Source organism: Nyctereutes procyonoides, unplaced genomic scaffold (genome assembly GCF_905146905.1).
Source record: "Nyctereutes procyonoides isolate TBG_1078 unplaced genomic scaffold, NYPRO_anot_genome, whole genome shotgun sequence".
Lineage (NCBI taxonomy): Eukaryota > Metazoa > Chordata > Mammalia > Carnivora > Canidae > Nyctereutes > Nyctereutes procyonoides.
Window position 1 is genome coordinate 23,956,315 of NW_026575125.1, and position 11,141 is coordinate 23,967,455.

Consider the following 11,141-nt stretch of genomic DNA (forward strand, 5'->3'; position numbering starts at 1 on the left):
ATTGTTTAAAACCTTTGTGGTTCAGTTCTTTTAAGTGTTTCTTATTCTCTGGAAAGATAATTCCACTAGAACGCCTTGATCTCTTGCTCCATAGAGGAAAAGTAGAAGAAAGAAAAAGTGTGTGCCTCATTAATGGTACCCCTAACAATGTCTGTCTTTGTGGGGGTGAGAATTGATGTCATTTTTGGCAGCTACACAGCTGACACTGTTCTGTGACATTGAAACATATTCAGTACATGTCTAATAGGAAGCCCTTTTCCAAGCGGTAAACAACCCTTCACAAGGCAGCACTGCCAAAACTATGTTTTGCCATCCAACAGGAAATCAACAGGACAGTCCTTTTCACTTAAAAAAAAAAGTATATGCCTTTAATGATGTGCTATTTTTTAAGCTATCTGCAGATGTGCTGTCCATCCAAATTGCCAGGGTTAAATTGTTGATTTTTAGAAATTGTTGTGATTATGTCATTATGCTTTTGTTATAAAATGTCTCTATTTCATGTAGCAATTAACTCCAGGGAATGTCATCTCAAGGCCCAAACTGATCCTAGCATTTTGATGAAGCTCCGCTTTAGAATGGCAATAAAACACATTTTGCCCATTTGCAGGTATTTCAAGTATCAAATTGGATGAATCTTTTTAATTTTCTTCTACTGAATTGAGTTCAAGTGAATTTGATAGGATTATTAGGGCAGTTTGTGTCTGGAATAACAATGACGACTTACAGAAGGAACCAGCAGGACCAGTGTTACCCAGAGATGCTTCATATCCTTCATTTGTTAGCTGGAAGCCCTGCTCTCTGATTCAACTGTTGAGTCCTTTCCTATGTATAGCACCCATCTATTTCTCTTTGAAGGCACTAAATGCATTTTCTCAATGAATTTTCAATTATATAAGACAAGGAATGCTGGTTAAGTAACTGTGTGTACCTGCCGAGGAAATGGATTTCCAAAAATAATTTGTCAGGACTTCTGGGTTACTTCATCTTTCCAACATGGGATTGAATACCTGCCCAGCTACACTTGTTGAACATGTAGTGTTGTCTTTCTGTAGGGAGTCTTGTGTAGTGGCATGTTTCTTGCTTTTCCTCTGGAAGCACCTTTCTCAGCTCCATTCCTTTGTAGTCTTTGACTCCTGTTACCCAGGAAACCAGAGAACATTCTCCCTAGCTGCACTTGCCTTCGCATATAGGCCACCGCCAAGCAGCTCCTTTGTTTCAGTCCTACAGTATATGTTTTTATTGGTCTTTGTCCTTTCTTCTCAGGCCTCAGGAGTTTTGATAATGTTCCTTTTCAATGAGACTGACTAGGTATTTTAATTTCATAAATTAAGCACCACTCTTGTTTTATTCCACTGAAAATTGACTTAACATATTACTCACTCTGGCCCAATCTACCAGGCAGGCATGAGGTTATTGCTTCCTAAGCCACCTTCTAATTTAAAAAATATGAAGATTTCACAGGTCAACACATAGTGTGAACTGAGGAGCTTTTAGCATATTAATTGCAGTCTGAAGAATTCACTGCAGTTGATGAAAATTGTGCTAATTATCTAAGATTAATGGAGGGTACAGGTGTACCTTATTTGGACAATTCAAAAAACAAAAAACATTAACATAAAATAGGTATGCAATTACTAAATGTATTGTTACTTGTTACTCATATTATGGGACTTTTTAGTACACTTCATTTCATTCCTGTACTTCTTAACTAATTCAGGAATACCCACATCCTGGTTTAATTGGCTGAGTAAGACTGTCTTGCTGGCTAGAAGGTGAAAGGCAAGGAACTTTCTCATAAATCCAAGATTTCCATCAAAAGTCAGTTCTCCCAGGTATTGTAGCTCACTGTTTTGATTTTCTTCAGTTCTGAATTCTCTGGGTATCCTGCTTACTGGATTCTACTTTTGATCTGCCTGGTTTTAAACCACTGTTTCATCCTGATTTTTGGTGTATGCTTGTCTGTGCATTCCTGTTAGGGTTTTTTAACTTGGCTTCCATTTGTGTGTCTCTTGAGTTCTTGGGCTAGTTCTAATGTGAACTCAGTTTTGGCCCCAGTATTCAGCTCTGCCATTGAGATGTGTGTTGATTAACTGAGGTACTCCATATGAACCCTGGCACAGTGTTCTTTCCCATAACATAAAAGCCATTGTCAATTGGGAAACAGATGATAAAGACTCTATTGTTACTATCTTTACTTTTTGCTTCATTATTAATAGTATTGGGCAACACTTTATTAAGCTTTTGCCACATGCTAGACCCTGTGTTGGGAGTTCTGTATGTCTATAATGCCTCATATGAGTCTCGAAGTATTTTATACAGGGGGGCACAGGGAACTTCCCCAAGGTTATAGTTATTAAGTGGAGGGATAAGAATTAGAATCCTGGCAGTCTGACTGCCTAACCCATATTTTTATCCTTGACAGTAATCCACTGTAAATTATACCACATGGCTCTGCTTTTAAATATATAAAACTCTTACACTGTAGGGTGCTAACTTTGCCCTATAAGTTGGAATCTTCAAATTTTTCAAATTTTTAGGTTTTTGTTTGTTTTCTATTTGTCATTTTTGGTTTAGGAGTATAAAAAAATCCAGGATTATGAAAATTCGAACTAAACCATATGTAACTTAATCATCTTCAAAAGTCTGATTCGTAATGGTACATAAGAATAATCACATATAGTCATTCATTCCACAAACTCAGCAACTATTTGCTGTTTACTCTGTGCAAGCAATGATGGAAAGCTGAGAAATCAAGAGTAAATCAAAAGGACCCTCCTTTAATGGCATTTACATATATAAGCTGAACATTGACCCGACCATGAAGTTAGATATAACTTAGGGAATTTATTGATCCTCAAATTACACACTGTTAAAAACACACTAGCAGTGTGTGTGTGTGTGTGTGTGTGTGTGTGTGTGTGTATAGTGTTTAATGCATTTTGTGGCCCTCAATAAATGGTAGTGCTACAAATAATTTGATTAAATATTCTTTTTTTTTTGATTAAATATTCTAAAGAGTTTAACAATACTTTAAAGTCTATGACAAAAATGGTAGTATGATTTTCATTGGAAGATATTTTAAAATTTAACCAAAATATTTTGTTTAATTTCTTAATAGGTAAATAATTTTACATAAATACATGACTTTAGTTACAACGTTCTTTTTCCTTTTCCTTGTTTCCTGCTGGGCTCCTCCATCTCAGTTCCTTTCCCCTTTCATGCAAATTAGCCACCCCTTGCAGTGCCCCCCCAACAAAGTCAGAACATATTCATAACGAGTGTGTATGCCTCCATTTCTTCCCTCTATGCTCTTAAATTTTTATTTAGGAATTACAGTTTTACTGCTTTTTAGAAAAATTGGGTTATACAATAGTGGCTTTGCCTCATCTTGGTTTTCTCACTCATTAAGTAATAACTCAAGGGACTCTAAGTCAGCAGACTTAACCCTAATGTATTTATATTGCTAATAGTTACATAATATTCCATGGTGAAGCAACACAATTTGTGTCATATTTGTTGTAGGCACATTATTTCCAGGCTTTGGCACTACAAATGTTGCTGCAATAAACATCCTTAAATATATGTTCTTAAATTTTGGAATAAATTCCAAAATGTGAGAATGTTTGGTTAAAGGATATGAGTCTTTAAAAATTTTAAATAGATGTTGACAGTTGCTTATTTTTTTTAAGTTTTTATTTAAATTCCAGTTAGTTAACACAGTGTAATATTAATTTCAGTGATACTGATACAACACCTGGTGCTCATCACAATTGTATTCCTTAATCCTCATCACCTATTTAACCAGATTGCTTTTATTTATTTATTCTTAAAGATTTTATTTATTTATTTGAGAGAGAGAGAGAGCTCACAAGCAGGGGGAGTGGCAGGCAGAGGAAGAGGGAGAAGCAGGCTCTACAGTGAGCAGGAACCGGATGTGGGGCTCCATGCCAGGACCCTGGGATCATGACCTGAGCCAGAGGCAGAAGCTTAACTGTCTGAGCCATCCAGGTGCCCCACCAGATGTTAAAAGAAAGGTATAGTATTTTCTGTTAAGACCAGTATGTAGGAACATTTCCTTATATTTCCATAAGCAGGCATTGTGAGAGACTTGTTTATATTTATGCTAATGAGATAGTTGTAGAGTGATTAATCATTGTTACTTTGAATTGGCCTTTTTTCGTTTAATGACATTAAACTGTCTTGTATAGTAAATCTGTTTTCTAGATCTATGGTCTCATTTAAGAAGGTCTTGTCTCTTAGATTTTATATCTTCTAGACTTTCTAGAAGATATAATCTTTTAATATTAAAAATATGTAAGTATTGGATAGCTTAAGGATTTTTAAAAAATAATTTAAAATAGAGGTAACTTCTGAGTTTTCTCTATATGGAGGGACAGTTGTGGTAGATTTATTGATTTATTGATTAATTGATTGAAGGGGGATAGAAGGGGAACAGACAGAGGAAGAAGAGAGAGAATCTTAAGCCAACTCCATGCTAAGCATGGAGCCTGACTGGGGGCTTGAACTCACGACCCTGAGATTTTGACCTGAGCCGAAATCCAGAGTTGGGTAGTTGACCAACTGAGCTCCCCAAGCGCCCCTGTGGTAGTTCAATTTAAAACATAATTCATTGTTTTCACTCAGAATTAAACTGAGGATATTTATTAAAGGTGATCTCTATTTTATAGATAAAAATATCTCCATATAAAGATGTGGAGACACGGAGGGGGACACTTGACGGGATGAGCACTGGGTGTTATTCTGTATGTTGGTAAATTGAACACCAATAAAAATTAATTTATTAAAAAAAATAAAATAAAATAAAAAAATAAAACTTATTTGAAAACAAAAAAAATAAAGATGTGGAGAAGTTGTAATATATTTATAAATATTAAGTACCTCCTATTTTTTGGAGCTATGAAAGGAGTGTGTGTATGGAGTAGTGGTGGTGGTTCTGGCAGTGGTGATGGTGGCAGCAGTACTATTTTGATGGATTTCTGGCACTTACCAACTAAACAGTGCTGTGGCTTAGTTTCCTTTGATACAAAATTAGGAAGTTGAACCCAGTGATTGCCAAAGCCTTTTCTAGTTCTTAAACATCACAGCAGGTTGTCCAGTTTCTTGTATAGCCCAGCTATTTCAGATTAGCTTCTGCTAGAACAAAAGCCCATAGCTTATGGAGAGAAAGAAAAAGGGAGTGGGGGAGAGAAAGAGAGAAAGAGAAAGAATATGAGTAGAAATAGTTGTGTAGACTGAATTTAGCCAATTTTGAATAAAGTTGAAGGAGAGTTGGCATTAACCTCAATGTGGTAATCATATCTTCAACTCTGTCTCACTAACCAAAGGCTCTGAGTTGTGTTTTTTCTTGCTATGATTGGCATCCCTGCTCTGAGCTTCTAACCAACATCTTTCTTCTCTGAGTTATGGCAATAGGATAGGGATTTGAAAACTAATTTTAATGGAAAAGGTGAATCACTTCATAGGTAAAAACCTACCAAATTACTTAAAATGGATACCATGACATTTTGCAGGTACACAAACCTCTCCCCTGAGCTCTCACCTTGACCTCACAAGAGGTATTCAGGATTTAATCACAATAAATACAACACGTGTAAGTTAAGTGTTATAATCACTATTTTGATTTAATAATAATTTGCTAGATTATTTGTGATAAATTCATTTAAATAAACATAATCAGCATGATCAGAAGGATTCATTTTAGTGCTTTTTTGCATTATGCAAAAAACTATGAAAAATTACCGTTGGAAAACAATTTTTAAAAGATACCCTGCCTCTTTTATCATCATAAATTATATGTATAATACTTTATAGGCATATATGTTCAGCAGAGACATAGATTTGAAATAGATTTAGTCATTGAGATAAAGAACTCTGTCATGCAGAACTATTAAAACACCATATAGAAATAAATCCAAGTTTGTGTAAATGACAGTTTGTGAGAATCTCATATATTTGAATTACAAAAACAGAAACATAAGTAAACATAAGCCATGTAGATAAAGGAAAGGCTTTCCTGTCATGTAAAACCGAATACTGTATAGAAATAAGTTCAAGCACAAAAATTAGAGTTCATTAGGAATCTCAGAATATAAATTTTATCCTCAACCTTTTCTATCCAGTGAGTTTATGCTTTCAAGCATTGACCAAATTCTTTGTTTCACTCCCATTTTAATGGTCTGATGTCTCGAGTATAATCTATTGTGTCATTTTCCCATCTTAAGATTTTATGCATAAATACGCAGGCCACAGATAGTCCATGTTAAATAGATCATGTAATACCTTGAGCCAGAGAATGAGTTCCTGCTTGGGTTCCATTAGAAATTACCTATCTCAGGACACCTGGGTGGTTCAGTGCTTGAGCCTCTGCCTTAAGCTCAGGGCGTAGTCTTGGAGTCCTGGGATCTAGTCCCACATCAGGCTCCCTGCTAGGAGCCCGCTTTTCCCTCTGCCTCTGTCTTTGCCTCTCTCTCTCTCTCTCTGTCTCTCATGAATAAATAAATAAAATCTTAAAACAAATTATCTATCTCACTCTCACAACTAACTGAAAACTAACCTGATATAGTATACTTTGTACTCCATTTAATCATTTAAAAAGTATGCCTTTTGTTTTTTTGGTTGTGTAAAATAAACCTTCAACACACTCAGCAAAGTGTTAGATACAAAGTAGGTGTTCAGTAGGTGTGTTGGCTGCCATATTAAATTTGGGCATTAGGTTTTCCAAGTTTTACCAAAATGAGAGGTGGTTTGTAAATTGTTACCCCGATAAAAGCATATCTAAAGAGTGGTGAAAACATATTTTGAAATAAATGAGCTGATACATATGGATGTGGATGATATTTCTTAAAAGCATAACTAGATTTACTCTGACAGACATTTCATCCAAACATTTCCTTTCAACTGTCTCCTCTCTCTTGTAGCAGAGGAGGACTAAAGCCAAAGAAGTTAATTAGTGCAAGATTAAGATGGCCTCAGCAGGTGGTTGGTTCAGACTCTTCTCTCTATTAGTCAAAGCTTTATGGTTGGAGAAGGGCTTGAGTAGTCTTGTCTTACTGACAGCTGTCGACTGTTAATGGACCATATGCAATGATGGGTAAAGTTGCCATCAACTGTCGATGAACCATATGTAAATGATGAACAGAGTGACAGATGAATGTTTAGAAGACAACAAAAGACCTTCATTACTGGACTGGGAGTCAGAACCTTAAAATGATTTTAAGAAAGGGTAGTTAAAAATAGATGGTTAAAACTCTGTCATAGTCATCATACCTTACCTCCATCACCCTTTGTCAGTTATTTTAGGAGTCTGAAGCAGCTGTACCAATAGAAACTCTGCTTTCTGAGATCTTAAGAAACCTGACATGAAAGGCTGGATATCCCATGAGATCTGCTTTTTCTATTTCATTAATGAAAAGGCAATTAATAATAACAAATTAATTGCCAAGCTCAACTAGTTTGAAAAATTTTAAATATTTTTTTAGATATGATGAGTCTCTGAATTCAGTTGCAGAAGTAGAAAAAAATAGATATGAAGAGTATGGTGCTCCCTTCAGCATATATACTAAAATTGGAATGAAATGGAGTATGGGAGATTTAAAAAAAAATACTGTTTGATTCTGTGGGATATCTTTTACTACTACTAAGAATATAGTATTCTACAAGTTGAGATGGTGAAGAAGTTAGCTATTTAAGGAGAGGTGTTTAAAGCTTATATCTAACCTATATAGTCATGAAGTAATATAGTTATGATAATTGTCAATATAGTTAACAGGTGCATTGTATGTTGCTTGTTTTATCCTCTCATTATTATTACGAAGTGGGTACTATCACTATCCTTATTTTATGAACAAGGAAACTGAAGCCCAAAGAAATTAAGTAATTTACTGAACCTTAGAAAGCTCTGGTTTTAACACCAGTCTGACTCTTAAGGTGTGCACTAAACTGGATATGGTTAGTTTAAAAGTGAATTGATTTTGCCTAATTTAGAACCTGTTTCCAGTGCTTGGACTAGCTACTCAGTTAACATCCATGGAACATGGTGTATGCTTGAAAAATTATACAATATAAAAATGATTGAAATATGAATGTGTGAAATGTGTGTGTAAGGGAGGCATTGCTTTTGCTTTGATATGCCACAGGAGGCAGTTCTTTTTCTGGAAAATGGAATTGAGACCTAAACAATCTTTTACCTAATTAAGACTCAAAGCTACTATTGATTTGATCTGAATTATCTTAATAACTTTGTTCTTATCATAAGAGTGCAGATTTCAATTGATCAGCCTGGAGTCTCCTCTTTATGCCTAATTCTCTTGCCCCTATGTCAGATAAGCTGAACTTTGGGTACCTGTACACACTTAGATTCAGGTTAGCTGGTTAACTTTCAAGATATCTCCTAAGATGAAGCTCTTAGGAAAGCAAGCCGAAGAGTCACACTTTCTACCTGTGTGCCCTTAGGCAAGTTAACAAACTTTAAGACCAGTTAAAGAAGATGTGGTTTATGTATACAATGGAATATTACTCAGCCATTAGAAACGACAAATACCCACCATTTGCTTCAACGTGGATGGAACTGGAGGGTATTATGCTGAGTGAAATAAGTCAGCCAGAGAAGGACAAACATTATATGGTCTCATTCATTTGGGGAATATAAATAATAGTGAAAGGGAATAGAAGGGAAGGGCGAAGAAATGGGTAGGAAATATCAGAAAGGGAGACAGAACATGAAGACTCCTAACTCTGGGAAACGAACTAGGGGTGGTGGAAGGGGAGGAGGGCGGGGGGTGGGGGTGAATGGGTGACGGGCACTGAGGGGGGCACTTGACGGGATGAGCACTGGGTATTATTCTGTATGTTGGCAAATTGGACGCCAATTAAAAATAAATTTATTATTAAAAAAAATAAGACCAGTTTCCTCGGAGGTTGATAATACCTACCTCACAAAGTCAATTTAAATATTTCAGGAGCTAACCTATGTGAAAATAGCATATGGTAAGTGTTCAGTAAATGTTAGCCATGATGATGATGATAAAGGTTTTGGTAAAGATGACAGTTTCAGAGAAAATCCTAGTTTTGCAATGTTTGTGGGATTGTTGTAACTTCTCTTGAAAAGTTTCTACTGTACAAATGTAGATCCTGGGATAGGAGACTGATAGTAGAGGGTTTATAGGGGATATGCAGTTCTTTTCTTTGTATCTATTGCCCCCAAGAGTATATGATTTTTAACCATCAGAGCAGCTCTCGCTCTAAAATGAGTTATAACTGTGGCTGATAAATTAAAATGCCTTTGTCAGTACTCTGCTTTCTGTTATTAGGCAACCACAGCTTCCCCACGAATTAGAGCAAATATCAAAATCAACTTCTCTGTTCTAAAGTAAACCAGTTTGCTACTCTTTTCATAAGAAAAGATTGGGGACGTCTGAAGTCTTGTCTCTGTCTACTACTGTCAATAAGTGTCACTACCAGTAGCTTTTCTCCAATTTCTATTTTCATTATAACCTCCCTCCTTCTATCCCATCTTCTGTACTTAGCTTGCTTGCTTGCTTTTCTGTCCATTCAAGTTTTGATATGCTTCAGGGACTATAAGCAGTGGGTAGTGGGGGTTGTAAAGTCTTATCTAGTAGTAGAAGTAGGAAATAGAGTTTATAATGGGGTATCCTAAAATAATTATTATAACAAGATTTCATTCTTTTTGATGGCTCAGTAATATTCATTATACACATTTTTTAATGGTTTGGTTGGATTGGGTTGCACATAAGGTCCATACCATGCAGTTTGTCCATTTTGTTAAATTATCCTCTTCTCTTGCCTCTTTCAAAATCTTTTTATATGGAAACACAGAAGTAGAGAGAATAGTATAACCAGCTTCAGCAGTTATCTGCCAGTCTTATTTCATCAAACTTCTACCCCATCAACAGATAACTTTTTAACAGATCCTTATTAACAGATCATTTTATATGTATTTTGGTATGCACCTCTAGAAGATAAGGATTAAAAAATTTACAGTAATCCCATTCTCATATCTAAAATTAGTAATTCATTAATACTACTTATTATTCTGTCAATGTTCACATTTCCCCAAATGTTTTAAAATTTCTTTAATTTACAGTTTATTGAAATGGGATCCAGATAAAGTTCATACATTGTAAGTTAATTTTTATGAATGGTATAAGATAATGGTTGAGTTTTATTCTTTAGCATGTGGCTGTCCAATTTTCCTACCATTACTTATTGCAGAGACTGTACTTTCCCCATTGTATATTCTTGGCTCCTTTGTTGTAAGTTAATTGACCATATATGTATGGGTTTATTTTGGGGGCTCTCTATCTTGTTGCATTAATCTGTGTGTCTGTTTTTATGGCAATACTATATTCTTTAAATTCAAGTATAACTAACATTCAGTGTTATATTACTTTCAGGCATATAGTATATATTCAGCAATTCTATACACTGCTCAGTGTTCATAATGATAAGTATACTCCTAATCTCCTTCACCTGTTTTACCCCTATCTGCTTTCCCTCCAGCAGCTGCCAGTTGGTTCTCTAAGTGTTCTTTTGTTTCTTTGTTTCTTAAATTCCACATAGGAGTGAAATCATATGGTGTTTGTTTTTCTCTGGCTTATTTCCCTTAGCATTTTATCTTCTGGGTCCATACATGTTGTTGCAAATGGCAAGATTTCATTCTTCTTTATGGCTGAGTAGCAGCAATACTATACAGTTTTAATTATTGTATCACTGCAGTATCATTTGAACTTAAAGTATGATGCCTCCACCTTTTTTCTTCTCTCTTAAGATTGCTTGAGCTATTCAAGGTTTTATGTGTTTCCATACAAATTTTAGAAGTATTTGTTCTGTTTCTTTGAAAAATACTGTTGGCATTAAAAAAAAAGATTAAAAAAAAAGATTTTATGAATTCATGAGAGACACACAGAGGGAGGCAGAGACAGAGGGAGAGGAAGAAGCAGGCTCCCTTCGGGGAGTCCGATTTGGGCCTGGACCCTGGAATCACAACCTGAGCCGAAGACAGATGCTCAACTGCAGAGCCACCTAGGTGTCCCAGCTGTTGGCTTTTTGATAGGGATTGCATTGAATGTCTAGTTTGCTTTGGGTAACATATGGACGTTTTA